The 15315-nt window shown below is 43.1% G+C and overlaps 1 protein-coding gene and 1 long non-coding RNA gene across 6 annotated transcripts in view; one reads left to right on the top strand and one right to left on the bottom strand.

The window, feature by feature from the left end:
• Positions 1-15315, bottom strand: part of TMEFF2 (transmembrane protein with EGF like and two follistatin like domains 2) — a 241707-nt gene that overhangs the window by 192584 nt on the left and 33808 nt on the right. The gene's annotated exons all lie outside the window — the stretch shown is intronic.
• On the top strand, positions 714-11798 carry LOC106006911. Of its 4 annotated transcripts, XR_006608518.1 has the most exons (4): positions 945-1592; positions 3140-3261; positions 9123-9262; positions 9377-11798. It is a non-coding gene; the product is annotated as an uncharacterized LOC106006911 (long non-coding RNA). The 4 variants fall into 4 exon arrangements; XR_001181250.2 differs by lacking the exon at positions 945-1592 and adding an exon at positions 714-897 and having other exon boundaries at positions 9123-11798; XR_001181249.2 differs by having other exon boundaries at positions 939-1592; positions 3129-3261; positions 9123-11798.

Here is a 15315-nt window from a genome sequence, read left to right on the forward strand (position 1 = left end):
AACGAATATACAATCGTGCTTCCATCTTGACATTTCAATTAACCCTTCTCTCTCATTATAACCAATTCCAACCACTTGACTGAGATCCAATGGAAGCATTTTTGGGGACTTCCAGAACCACAGCCATCAGATACTGAATGTCTACTGTTTTTCAAGCAGTAAGCAGTTCGCTCTTTTTGCCTTACATCCCCAAGGTGCGCATAAATAGATAGAGTACTGTATTAACGCCTGTTTCACAAAAGCGCTTCAGTTGTGATACACACTTTTAATATAATAAACTGACTGCATTATGAAAAAAATTCCAGAACAAATAAACTGGTAAAAATTCATTGGTAATGCCTGTTCCTCAATTAAGGAAAGTCTGTCTATCGCTTAGGAGAATTGCTTGTGATGAGCGGAAACTCCCTCAGGTTTCCCACCATCGCTGCAGCTACGGATAGAGTTATCGGCTGGGCTATATTTCAAAGACAAGTTCCACTGACCTTTTTGTTCCTTTCATCAGCCATGACACTTTGGGTCAGTCAAAAAGAAAAAACAACAACAACAAAAAAACACCTGATTTTTAAGATCCTGTTACAATTCCATTTGGAAAAGCAGCCATGTTACTTGGCCAAATATAACTTCGATTCTGAGGAGAAAGTGCTCGATCTGAAAGGTTTCAGTTTTTACTCTAATATGAATGTCATAGAAGGGGAAGCCGAGGTTATCGGAAATTACAATCGTAGACTCGATCGACAGTCCACGGAGAAACTTGAGATTTCGGTTCCCCTAGGTTTCTGTTTCCTCGCCTTGTCCTTCTTCCCACCCTTGACGTGTTACGGAACTTTGACAACGGAAGAACATCTCTAGATACTGATGACTCTGCCCGTGATCTCCTTGCCTGTGTGGGGCCCTGTGGTAAGTCACTGACTCTCTGAGGAGCCTTTAAAAAGGCCGTTTACTCTTCATGATTATTAAAGAATGCTGCCGTGACTGAGTGGTCTGAGGAAGTCCAAACGGCCAACGGACACATTTTAAATTTGTCTTGTTCCAAGGTATTACAGAGTAAAAGCATGATGCGAAATTAATCTCGTCGGCAAGAGAATGCAGGGTCCACACAGCGTGTGCCGGCTGCCTCTGGAATAAAAACACTGCACTTGTCTAGACTTTATTTATGACCCGTTTTTGGCATAACGAGTCGTTACTGCTGAAAGCCAAATTAGAGCAGCCTTGTGTAACAGATTACCTCAAAAGAAGACAAATTTCTAGAGTGGAATTTTTTTTTTAATTTCAAACAAATATATTTTTAGAATATCTTCTATGTCCAGGAGGTCCCTAAGTCCCACAGCATTTTCAGTTTTTTTTTAGAACAACAAGAAAACCACAAAGAGAAAAGAGAAGGAACAAGAGAATGGCTTATTTTTTTCTCCCGTTTCCCCACAATCACAATCCACCAATCACTTTGTGACTACAATGTTCAGGCCTTTAATTCTGCCTTCACATCCTGTTTATTGTCCAGTGGGTTTGGGGGCTGTGCTTCGTGTGTAGGGCCTCGAGAGGAAGGGAGCTGCGTTTCAGGACGGCGTTCAGGGAGAGCTTCTCCAGAAGTACCTGTAAGTCTGATGAGTGAGTTTCAGCCTCACGTCAACGTTTTTTTCTTTTTGCAATTTGATTTGCACAAAAAGCAAGCAGTGATCTTCTGCCTCCAAAAATCTGTCTGAGCGGGTGTGTATAGAAGAGCAAGAGAGACGCACGCAGTGAAGGGAGATGAGGAGGAGATGAGGAGGAGGTGAGGAGGAGGTGAGGAGGAGGTGAGGAGGAGGTGAGGAGGAGGTGAGGAGGAGATGAGGAGGAGATGAGGAGGAGATGAGGAGGAGATGAGGAGGAGATGAGGAGGAAGTGAGGAGGACATGAGGAGGAGATGAGGAGGAGATGAGGAGGAAGTGAGGAGGAGATGAGGAGGAGATGAGGAGGAGATGAGGAGGAAGTGAGGAGGACATGAGGAGGAGAGAGGAGGAGTGAGGAGGAGGAGATGAGGAGGAGGTGAGGAGGAGAGTGAGGAGAGTGAGGTGAGGAGGAGGTGAGGAGGAGATGAGGAGGAGGTGAGGAGGAGGTGAGGAGGAGGTGAGGAGGAGGTGAGGAGGAGGGGAGGAGGGAGGAGGAGGAGGTGAGGTGAGGAGGAGGGAGGAGGAGGAGGAGGAGGAGGTGAGGAGGAGGTGAGGAGGAGAGGAGTGAGGAGGAGATGAGGAGGAGATGAGGAGGACATGAGGAGGACATGAGGAGGAGATGAGGAGGAGATGAGGAGGAAGTGAGGAGGAGATGAGGAGGAGATGAGGAGGAGATGAGGAGGAAGTGAGGAGGAAGTGAGGAGGACATGAGGAGGAGATGAGGAGGAGATGAGGAGGAGATGAGGAGGAGATGAGGAGGAAGTGAGGAGGAGATGAGGAGGAGATGAGGAGGAGATGAGGAGGAAGTGAGGAGGACATGAGGAGGAGATGAGGAGGAAGTGAGGAGGAGATGAGGAGGAGATGAGGAGGAGGAAGTGGAGAAAAAGCGCACACCACGCTTGTTCCATCTTGCAAGCTTCATTCGGGCCTTTTCTCTCTCAGGAAGCCGCGCCGCGTAAACACCCTCCTGGACTGTTTAGCATTTTAAGAAATGGAGCTTTGAACTGAGAACATGGGAAGGAAATACTGGAAGCACACTGGATCTAATTTCTTAATATTTTCATGTTTCATTATATAATTTTTTTGTTTCAGATTTTTATTCAAATTCTCGTTAGCTCACATACAAGGGAACCTTGGTTTCGGGAGTAGAATTTCGCGGTTCCTCACGTACCTGTAACACTCAGGGCTCATCACAAGTGCCTCCTTAATGCCCATCACCCCGTGAGCCCCTTCTCCACCCTCCTCGCTCCGTCAGCCCTCGGGTGGTTCTTTATGGTTCAGAGTCTCTTACGGTTTGCTCCCCCCGCTTTTCCCTTCCCCTAAGTTCATCTGTTTCGTTTCTTAAATTCCACATCTGAGTGAAATCACTTGGTATCTGTCTTTCTCTCACTGACCTATTTCCCTGAGCGTACATAATGCCTTCTAGCTCCATCCATGTCACTGTAAATAATGAGATCTTTTTTTTTTTTTTTGATGGCCGAGAAACTGTCCAGATACGAAGTTCACAGTGAGAGCCTAGTTGAAGTTCCTTCTACGTTTGCACCGTGTCCCCGAACTCAAAATCGGTGCTTACAGTAACGACAGTGATGCTTACACTGCTGTCCCCTGAAGAACAGTAAGTATCCAGGGGTGACTTGTGTCGTAATCACACGCTCCGCTGAGAAAGTAAGTACATCTTGTCCCTGCCACCATGTGCTTTTATACAATCCCTTGGTGGAGGAAGTGACTCAACACCAAGTCCAATGCCAACAAAATACTGTGTCACCTCAGTGTTAGCATTCTACTAGTTAGTATTCTGGTGCCTTGACGAAGTACAACCTCTACTTGTTATTGGCTGCTCCACATGACCCCTTGTAGAGCAACACCATTTAAAGCTCTGGAAACCAAATTGTTGAATCACCGTACCATAGCTTGGAACTCATGTAACACTATGTTAACTAACTGGAGTTAAGTTAAAACTTAAAAAGCCCCTGAAGTAAGTAAAGTTCTTGAAACGAATGTTTTGTTGCCACACACCGTTTACAGATGATATTAGTAAGTTCCATGTGTGATTTTTTAGACATCTCTTGTTCACTTGTATATGACCAAAAAATTCATCCAAAAAAATTAATTAGTGCGGTGCCTGTGCAGTCCAGTTGGTTGAGCGTCAAACTCTTGATTTGGGCTCAGCTCATGATCTCGGGTCCTGGGATGGAGGAGGCTCATCCCCCATCAGGCTCTGCCCTCCGTGTGGAGTCTCCCTAGGATTCTCTCTCTCCTTCTCCCCTCTTCTCACTCTCTAAAATAAATAAATAAAATGTTTAAAAAATTAATTAGCAGAATGCCTGGGTGGCTCAGTGGGTTAAGGTTCCGCCTTGGGCTCAGGTCATGATCTCAGGGTCCTGGGATCGAGCCCCACATTGGGCTCCCTGCTCGGCGGGGAGCCTGCTTCCCCCCCGCCTCTCTGACTGCGTCTCTGCCTATGTGTGATCTCTCTCTGTGTGTCAAATAAATAAATAAAATCTTTCAAAAATTAATTAGTGAGGAAATCAACAAACTACCTTCTTTTTGATTTTTATAAATTTGTTTTTTTCTCAATGGAAACTCAGCTACCAAATTGTCTGTCTAAAAAAAAATAAACAAGGACAGTGATGCATGGTAATTATTATTGACAATAAAATGTCCACCTACACTGACCAAAGCATAAAAGGGGTAGCCAGGTGTCTGCTGTGCCCCTGAGAACAGGAACCATGGTGAAAAGTGTCATTTGTCTTAATTAAGCATTGATTCAGCATCTTGGAAAAATTCACACTTGCTTACCCCAACGCTGTCAAGGTGAAGGCTCTTGGCAATGTTTAAGAAACAAATCAAAGTAGCAGAAACCAAAATTATCATTTGTAGGGAGATTCTGGTATATCCTCCAACACAAAATCTCTCCCCTGAGATACGCCGAGTGGGAATATTTCCTCCTCGCACTGCAGCCTCAGATCTTTGTGCCGTTCTCAGTGTCTTCTGATTTGGGTCCTTTTCCCTAATGTGTACCACACTCGAGCCACTGAGAGGAATCCGTGGGCACGTACTCTATGGTCCAAGCAGCAGACACCTCATAATTTCCTTCTACACTCAGTCTTATTACAACTTCCTAGGGAACAAGTGGGACTGGGGGGAAGAACCTCCCACTCAGCCTCTCCTTACCGGCCCCTCCTCTGTCTTCAGCTACAAGTCCTCCTCCTATTCCATAGCCTTGGCGGAAACGCCGAATTTAGCACATGGAGTTTACAATTCTTTTTCTTCCAAGTTTTTATTTAACTTCCAGGTAGTATAATATTAGTTTCACGTGCAAGATGTAGTGATCCAACACTTACATCCAACACCCAGGGTTCAGCACTGCAATTTACATTTTAATTCTCTTTAGAAAGTTCTAGGTGGGGCATTCATTACATCCTTTGAGTTTTTCTCCCTTAGAGATGTCTTATTACCTAGATTAAGAACACAGGCATCTGATATTTTTTGAAAGCTCTCCAGGTGATTCCGATGTCCAGCAAAATTTAAGAACCACTGACACACGTGGCATTTTAAGATGATCACAATGACTATAGTATGGAGAACATTTTCGAGAAATCAAGCATTCTGCTTTTACATGCTAACTATGAGATATCTGAAACCCTAGTCTAGAAATATTAAGAAAGTTTAGGGGATCCCCACAGCAACTTCTTTCAAGATATGTCTCCAAAGGCAAAGGAAATAAGAGCGAAAATGAACTTTTGGGACTTCATCAAAATCAAAAGCTTTTGTACAGCAAAGGAAACAGTCAACAAAACAAAGAGGCAACCCACGGAATGGGAGAAGATATTTGCAAATGACAGTATGGACAAAAGGTTGATATCCAGGATCTATAAAGAACTTCTCAAACTCAACACACACAAAGCAGATAATCATGTCAAAAAATGGGCAGAAGCCATGAACAGACACTTCTCCAATGAAGACATACAAATGACTATCAGACACATGAAAAATGTTTATCATCACTAGCCATCAGGGAGATTCGATTTAAAACCACATTGAGATACCACCTTACACCAGTTAGAATGCACCAGTTAGAATGGCCAAAATTAGCAAGACAGGAAACAATGTGTGTTGGAGAGGATGTGGAGAAAGGGTAACCCTCTTACACTGTTGGTGGGAATGCAAGTTGGTGCAGCCACTTTGGAGAACAGTATGGAGATTCCTTAAGAAATTAAAAATAGAGCTTCCCTATGACCCTGCAATTGCACTACTGGGTATTTACCCCAGAGATGCAGATGTAGTGACAAGAAGGGCCAACTGTACCCCAATGTTCATAGCAGCAATGGCCATGGTAGCCAAACTGTGGAAAGAACTAAGATGTCCTTCAACAGACGAATGGATAAGGAAGATGTGGTCCATATACACTATGGAGTATGATGCCTCCATCAGAAAGGACGAATACCCAACTTTTGTAGCAACATGGATGGGACTGGAAGAGATTATGCTGAGTGAAATAAATCAAGCAGAGAGAGTCAATTATCATAGGGTTTCCCTTACTTGTGGACCATAAGGAATAACATGGAGGATATAGGGAGATGGAGAGGAGAAGGGAGTTGAGGGAAATTGGAAAGGAAGATGAACCATGAGACACTATGGACTCTGAAAAACAATCTGAGGGTCTTGAAGGGGCAGGTGGTGGGAGGCTGGGGTACCAGGTGGTGGGTATTAGAGAGGGAACGTATTGCATAGAGCACTGGGTGTGGTGCATAAACAATGAATTCTGTTACGTGGAAAAGAAATTTAAAAAAATTAAATTTAATTTAAAAAAAGAAGAAAAAAACTATAGGGGAAAACTGGAAAACATGAGATTTTATTTTAGTAAAAATCAAGGAAGAGACAATTAGAGGTTGTAGGTTAATTTCAAAGATCTGTCCTGTAGAGTAGAGGTATACCTAGAAACTAAAGAGTAAGTTGTTTTCACACAAACTTTGACGGTTGGAAGTGCCACCTGTTAGGGAGCATCACGTCATGGCCTCCTTATTCTCCCCATTCTTGCAGAAGGACCTTAGTGATGTGTTTTTACAAATTCTGGCCTTGGGGTAGCATGAACAACGGACAACGCCAGTGCGAAGAAGCTGTGCTCCGAGGCAGGTCTGCAGCTGGTGTCCTGACAGTACGAACAATGGGAGTCAGACAAGAGGAGGAAAATTGGTAGATGTTCCACACTGGCTGAAGGCAATTGTCCAGGAATCTTGTGAGTCATGTCCTTAGGGGACACTAGAGTAGATGGGAAAGATGTGTTCAGGGAGGAAGAGGGCTGGAGGCCCCATAATAGCAGTTAGGGGGTGGTAATCCAAAGAAACATGTGTTACCCGCAAAAGAATAATGAATGCATTCATGCATCATCAAGAACTGAGTACACTAGGATGTCTGCCAATTTTTATCTCATACATAACTCAGTAATCCACACTGCCCAGCTCAGGAGGACACTGAGGTGGCCGTGAGTGACGTGAAAAGCTGTCTTTTGTTTTGTTACATACTAATGCAAGGCTTGCAGTCAAATAAAGTAACTGGCCATAGGGTGTCTTCACGGCCATTTCTGTATCATTTTCAAAGGACTGAAGGAGGCGCCGTAATCAGAGGTCTCCTCCCTCTGTGTCGTAGGCACTACATTGTTTGGCACCATTGCTCTTATAATTATTCCTAACCTCATGGAATATAGTTAAGCAAGAGAGAGACCAAGACATCATATAATACAGGAGTCATGCAAAAAAGATTTGATGCTGCTGTAAAAGTAAGGAATGGCCTCAGGGAACACAGTCACACTTATCAACTGCAAAACTTCTTACTTGAGGGTTGTTGTAAAGGTTGTAAAATACAACATCAATGAAGGTAGCTAGTATAGTGCTTTCACATAGTAGATAGTCAGCAAATATTTTAGTAGAAGTGGGCATAAATTAATAAAAAGAAAATTTTTAATAAGCAGAATCATTTGATCCATTAATGGTATCTGGCTTATTTAACTAACAATTGCATTTGTATGATAGGTACAAAATAACTATGTCAGAATAACCTATAAACCACAAATATTAAAAGTTGAGAAATACAGAAAACTGTTGTCTAATTATTGTTATAAGCAGAGACAACTATCCTTAGAATATTAGAAGTTAATATTAGAAGTTAATCAAAATCTTATTTTAGTGAATTAATTAGCATTGCACAGAATGAACGGTCATATGTCAGCCTCCATTAGAACTCTACAATTCAGAATCTTATGCATAAAAATACTAACTTAGTATCTTATTTAAATGATATAACAATGTTATTTTAAAGAAAATTCTTCAGTACTCAGTAGAGAGCCTACATTTAAATATTTAAAGTATTACTCTTTATTATATTCTAAGAATTAGTTTATTTGCTCAAGAGATACATTAGACCTTTATAAAAGAAATACATTTTAGATATGAGAAAAAAGTAGAGACTAAACCAAATTATGTGCTTGTGTGTAGTTTTTAAAGATTCTCTTTATTTGAGAGAGAGAGGGTGTACGGTACGTGAGCAGGGGGAGAAGCAGAGACGGAGGGAGAAGGAGGGGAAAGAACTTCAAGCAGGTGACTCCAGGCTGAACGCAGAGCCTGACCTCACGACCCTGAGATCATGACCCTCCAGGCTGAACGCAGAGCCTGACCTCACGACCCTGAGATCATGACCCTCCAGGCTGAACGCAGAGCCTGACCTCACGACCCTGAGATCATGACCCTCCAGGCTGAACGCAGAGCCTGACCTCACGACCCTGAGATCATGACCCTCCAGGCTGAACGCAGAGCCTGACCTCACGACCCTGAGATCATGACCCTCCAGGCTGAACGCAGAGCCTGACCTCACGACCCTGAGATCATGACCCTCCAGGCTGAACGCAGAGCCTGACCTCACGACCCTGAGATCATGACCCTCCAGGCTGAACGCAGAGCCTGACCTCACGACCCTGAGATCATGACCTGAGCCCAAACCAAAAGTCAGGTGCTTAACCTGAGCCACCTACGCGCCGCTGTGTTCATGTGAGTGCTAATGCTAACACCTGTAAATGATTTGAAAGCATTTTATACAACATGATATTCCTGAATAATGCTTAAGTTCTCGAACAATCAAAAATTTTCACAGATGATTCTGCACCCATTTTCCCATTACACTTTTTCCTGGTATGTATTCACGCCATGTCTGCCGACGCACGGACGCACGGACAATGTTTCACGGCATCCTGTGCTGATGCGTCCCCACTCGTGTGTGTTCCTGGACGTGGGCCTCGGGCAGGTGCCAGGGTCCACTCTCGCCCTGACCATGACACACTAACAACCACTGAGCAGGCTGACCATCATGCGTTTTGCCAACCATATGACGTTCTAATTAGACTATTTAAAACTGACATTGAGAAGACCGATCATAACTCAAGAGGGCTAATATCTGTTGATTTACCATTCTTCTATTTCCTAGGGGAGAATTCAACACCTGTGGTATGAAAAATGAATGCTATGGCCTGTCTCCGGTGTTTGTTTTCTGTTCAGAAAGATGCTGATCTGCCGCAGATGCCGATGGACATTGTGATACTTGGGATACTGTACCCTCGACTAGAGGTAAAAGTGCTGATGCTGCTCAAATATGCATGAGGAGCCTGCTCGGGAATGCAGCAGAACTGCTGGCACGGGCTCAATCAGTAAATAAACATAAAACAGCTTTTTCATTTTTAGATACAATTTTATCAAAACCAGATGATATTCTTTCATGGCGGCAGAGGGAGGGAGTGAACACGGAACAGCGCCTGTATCTTAAATTTGAAGGCAAGGAAATGAAACGCAGCACTAATTCCATTAGCTGGTTTTTGATTAGGGAGATGGCTGGTTTTGAGAATGGGGAAGATTTTCTGGGTGCTTCCAGTGGTTCTCTTGGACTCCTTTGATTACAGCAGCCTAAGACTATACAGAAAAGGGATCTGACTTGTCAGTGTCACACTGCAGTGACTCGTCCCACGGAGAAGTGGTAGTGCGCCTGGGCGGGGACGGGGCTACCAGATAAGGTAAGACCTGGCATCAGCTACCTCGGAGAGACAGGGAAGAGTCGGCTCGAGCTCTGAGGAAAGGAGATGGCTCTGACTGAGGATATGGCCGACGGACAGGACCTAACGGCAACACTTCACGCATTAGCACAGCAAGCGTGGTAATTTAAATTTCTTAGACATGACTAACACTCACTCCTCAAATTCCACAGATCAAGAAGAGTCGGGGGTTTCTATTAGAAACTACTTTGACGCCTCTGTCTCCTGTGAGCACCAGACAGAGCTTTGTATCAACTCTATTTAATACATTTTATCATTTCACCTTCCTCATGTACCTCCTTGTTTTGCAGCCAGGAGGAAAGCGGCATCCCTCCTGAACAGTCCCTCGAAATTCTGTGTGCCTCCGTTGCTGAGCGGCTCTGTGGCCTTCTCCGTCTTGTCTGGAGACCGCTTCAGCGGTTTCTAGAGGGTTGGCTCTGCCAGAGTCCACCTGCGCAGCCTAGTGAAACAAGGGCTGCCCTCATGAGGCTGGGGCTCCACAGCCACCTTCTGTGGGCAGCTGACGTGAAAGGCCCTGCACTAGTCACCCTCTTCTTGGAAAGCATCTTCTTCCAGTCTGACAGGTTTCGCTAATATTGCATCTTAGAAGAATGGCTTTAGAAGAGGGTTATTTATTTATTTTGTCATTTTCCTTCCAGAAAGCCCATGAGATCTTTATGCAGAATCTTCCATAGCCTTCCCAGAAACATTAAGTGGGGTATCTATAGCTCTTCCTGTAACAAAAGCTGAAGTTTCTTTTATTGGCCAATGTATCCCACCGGACGACAAGCATTGGATTTTGGTATTATACATAACTCTTTGTTTTCAACGCTTCTGCTTCCAATAAAATCATTTACACAACAATAAAATACTAAAACACGAAAAAGCTGGAAGGCGCCTTAAATAGGAACATGTTTTTGACTTTGAGTGTACCGGGGGAGTAATTTAGTTTCATTAACTAAAGCGATTGTCCTTGTCATTCTGGCAGATCAACAGTGACTTAGAAACAGTATCTATGTGGGAAAGAATAAAGAGGAGAAAGCTTTTTTAATTTTTTTTTTTTTAAAGTAGACTCTCTGCTCAGTGTGGAACCCAATGCAGGACTTGAACTCACAACCCTGAGATAAGACCTAAGCTGAGACCAAGATTCAGATGCTCAACCAATTGAGCCATTCTGATGTCCTGAAAGCAGGTTTTTGAATAAAATGATACAAAAATTCTGAAAATCCTATAAACACTTGGATACATAACTGTAATTCCGAAATATAGTTACTAAAACTGACACTGTGTGTATGATTTATATCAGACATAGACTATTTCAGACAGCACGAGCTTGTATCCAGAGGGGCAGGACTCTTACCTTGGAATCTGTGGTTCCAGGGCATAGCTTCTGATTGAACAAGGGAGGGAAGCTTATCAGGATTATTGGAGTTCCTAGGCTGTTTTCCTCCCTGAAATCACTTTAAAACCATTCGAGGGAGCTGGCCGTGCTCCCCAGCAGCTGCCCAAGTAGCCACTGCAACAGCTGGGCCAGCACAGCAACTGTCGTAGCACAGACGGCCACGACCCATGAAATGTCTAAATGAGTGGAGGGCTGATTTTCGTTCTGTTTTGTTTTTAAAAGATGAAGCCTAATCATTGTTTCTGTGATATGTGAGATTTCCAGATATCTCTGCTGGCAATATCACAAAGAACTTGGAATGGACATTGGACTAGAGACCGAAGCCATGAGCACTCGTTACGTTATATGATTTATAACCTACGGATGATGCGTTTGATACAGAAACATTAAAATACAGGGGCAATTTGAGAACGAACAGGACAAGAAAATCAACCCCGCGGACTCCCGACCTCTTCTTCCCTTCAACAAGTACTTCCTGGACACCTCCTCTGAGCCAGGCGCGCAGGCTGGCACGGAGGATACGGCTAAGAAAGAAAGGAAGAAAACCCGCGTTCTCTTGGAGTTTACCTTTAGAGTTTTTATTTCATACACTCATCCTACAGTGTATGAAACTATCAGCCTATAGTGTATGATGCATTTATTGTACCAAATAAATGATGTCTTGTCCAAAATGCTAGCAGCATTTCACGAGTGTTCCTGGGGGCCAGGCTCGGACCTGGGCACGACGCATCCACTGGCACACCGGATCCTCACGGCGACTCCGCGAGGCAGAAACTATTGTGCAGATGAGAAAATGAAGACCCCGCGTGTGGGATTCACTTGCTTAAAGTTCCACAGTTGGGAAGTAGCAGCAATGAAAGTGTTTAAAGCCACAGTCAGGTCACAGAGTAAGCCCGCCTCCCTAACCCTCCACCCTACGGCCTCTCGGATCCCAAATCGTCTGCAATGTTACTAGTAGGCATTCCTGATTATTTTGCTTCTGTCGATTTAAGTATCAAATACATTGGCACTTTGTTTTTAAAGAACAACTTTCTGTTTATAAACTGCACGTACCGCAAGTAACAAATCCTACATACGCCAGAAATACACGCAGGCCATAAGAGGGCTTAAAAATAAACAAAATCACGGTTCTTAAGTTTGATTCTGAATTTGGCATTTATAAATAATTACACTTAAAGGGCTCTCTCACCTCAGCGCCAGCTTTCACTGTATCTACAGAATTAAATGCCATTTGTTTGGGAGCGTGTACAGAATCCTGAGGCCAAGCAAAGGGACCACTGGCACTGTTAGTCCAAACCATTTCAGGGATGAGAAACGGAGATCGAGAGAGGTTTCTTAAGGTCACACTTGAGAGCTTTGTCTCATGTAGGGACTTCCCACTTGTTCTTTAAACAAGTTTAAGAATTAATGGACCAAGATACAGTTTGTAGAGAAAGCAAAAGTTAAGACAGCTATAAAATTCTCTCTCTGGTAATTTCCAGAAGGTGTAATATGAATACGGTGACTTAGGCAAGTCAATGCCAACATTTCCTATCTAACTCTTGGGACATTTTAATGAAAGATTTAACTTTTCTTCCCAACAGAGAACGTTCACGTTCAGATACGGCCCAGATGAGGCCTGAGCAAGGGAAGGGGGCAGCACAGTATCAGGCATTAAACCCAGTGTCAGACACAACTACCCTTGAATCTTGATTTCGTCTCATAGTAACCTGGAAATCTTGGGCAATTTTTTTTTTTTTCCTGAGCCTTAGTTTTCCCATCTGTAAAATAGAGAGATGAACGTCTATTACTTAGGTTGCTGTATAAAATAAATAGGATGATGCATTTTAAGTACCAAAACAATAAAAGCACACCAAAATTGAGTTTCAGTTGCTTCTGTGGTTAAAAAAGGGAAATAATTGGCTTCCAAAAAGTAGACATCACCTTGATGCCACCTGCTACACTTCTAGGCTTATCTGCACCAGTGGTTCTTCCTACCCTGAATCTCTCAAATTATAGTAAAAGTATCCCTCAGCAGCTTACTAGAAATTGCTTCTAGACCATGGCAAAAAAGACAGATAAAATCTTTGATAATGCAAAGTCTTTCTAAGCTTAAAAAATATCTCACTGCCTGGCTTAAAATAACATTTTTAGCATCACGTGCACCTTTCCTCTCCTTGAGTTTTACATTCAAGTCATGCCAAGCCATCTGTTGTTCCTTGAAAATGCCATGCTGCTCCATACTTTACATGCCACTTCCTTTGTCTCCAATGGCTCTTTTCTTCTTGTTCATTTGCCAAACTCTTGCCTGTCCTCTTGTACTAACAAAGCTCCATGCCTTTCTGGCGCAGGGCCTGTGACATAGAGTGTACGAGGACCAGGCAAATGTTTGTCCCAGGAACGAGTGAGGAGGAAGGTCAAGCAGGGCAATACCGTTTTGTTTCATTAGATTTCATAATAATGTAAGGGAAATTGTGCCGCTGTAAAATGGCTCTGTACAAAAGGAAGAAACACAAACTCAGAAAATCCAACGGCGGGGGCGCCTGGGTGGCTCAGTGGGCTAAAGCCTCTGCCTTCGGCTCAGGTCATGATCCCAGGGTCTTGAGATCGAGCCCCACATTGGGCTCTCTGCTTAGCGGGGAGCCTGCTTCCTCCTCTCTCTCTCTGCCTGCCTCTCTGCCTACTTGTGATCTGTCAAATAAATAAATAAAATCTTTAAAAAAAAAAAAAAAGAAAAGAAAATCCAACGGCGGATGGAATTATTATTGTTCAACTGTGAATTATATTTTCATGAAGGATCAAATTTGAAGGACAAGTCTTATTTGCATATGTTGTGATCATTATAGCTCTAATATATTGTGTGTCAAAAATTTTAAATCTAAAGTTATTTTAACCATCAGTAAAGTACATTCATAGCACATAGTTGGCACTATTAATATAGTTTCAAAATAATACTACATGGTACTCAATGGAAGATAATGTATTCAAAATCTATCTTAAAATATTTATTTTATTTTATTTTATTTTTAAGATTTTATTTATTTGACAGAGAGAAATCACAAGTGGATGGAGAGGCAGGCAGAGAGAAAGAGGGAAGCAGGCTCCCTGCTGAGCAGAGAGCCCGATGCCGGACTCAATCCCAGGACCCTGAGATCATGACCTGAGCCGAAAGCAGTGGCTTAACCCACTGAGCCACCCAGGGGCCCCATCTTAAAATATTTATATCAGAATATCGCAAGTCATGAAAATAATCTCTGGGTACAATGATAAGACTGGAGATTGCTAATTTTTCATATCTTTTTGTCTCCGGTAAGGTTCCCTGACACTGAAATTTATTACTTAGCACATTAGTACCTCCCGTATGAATTTTCTCCTGGAGCTAACACAATAGAACGGGGGGGCCTGGGTGGCTCAGTCGGTTAAGTGTCCAACTTGCCTTGGCTCAGGTCATGGTCTCGGGTCCTGACGGAGTTCCCGGCCGGCCCCTGCACCAGGCACGGGGTCAGCTTCCGCTCCGTTCCTCTCCCTGCTCCTCTGCCCCTCCCCAACCCACGTGCACTTCCTCTCTCTACAATAAACAAATAAAATCTTAAAAGTAACTAAATAACTAAAACTGTTCATAAAATGATAATCGGAAATCAGGAATAAAACTAATTTTTCATTATCCATTTGCCAATAGGAAATGGTTAGTTTGTAAATTAAAAAAAAAAAAAAAAAGCAAATTGGAAAATAACCCCAAAAATGCCAAATTATTCAAAACCCAAACTCTTCTTCAACGTTCATGTCCTAACTCCTTTCTGAGGTTCTCCCTACCATTGGATCAATCATTCCTTTCTAAATGATTACGATACACCATGCATTTTGGTCTGTTTCACATATGTACGTTTTCACTCTCCTAGAGGACTATGAGCTCCTCCTTAAGGAGAAGAGAATGTCTTATAACGATTCCTTCCTAACCCCACTGTGTAAACACAGTAAATACATAATAAATATTTGGTGGCTCCTATTTGTTAACAAATTCCAAAAGGGGAATTGCAACCACAATAACTGAGATTGTTTTGTACTACTACTATTTGTCGTTAAGAAAACCCCCCAAGGCAAGTGTGAGTTCGAAGAGGAACAGAACAGAGAGTCTTGTGAGGGGAGCCAAGAAAGAAGAATAGCATCAGGGACTAATTCATCACTTGAAAAATAGATTGTCTCCTGTTCCCTAG

Source organism: Mustela putorius, unplaced genomic scaffold (genome assembly GCF_011764305.1).
Source record: "Mustela putorius furo isolate JIRA1106 unplaced genomic scaffold, ASM1176430v1.1 tig00000992_pilon_pilon_pilon, whole genome shotgun sequence".
NCBI lineage: Eukaryota > Metazoa > Chordata > Mammalia > Carnivora > Mustelidae > Mustela > Mustela putorius.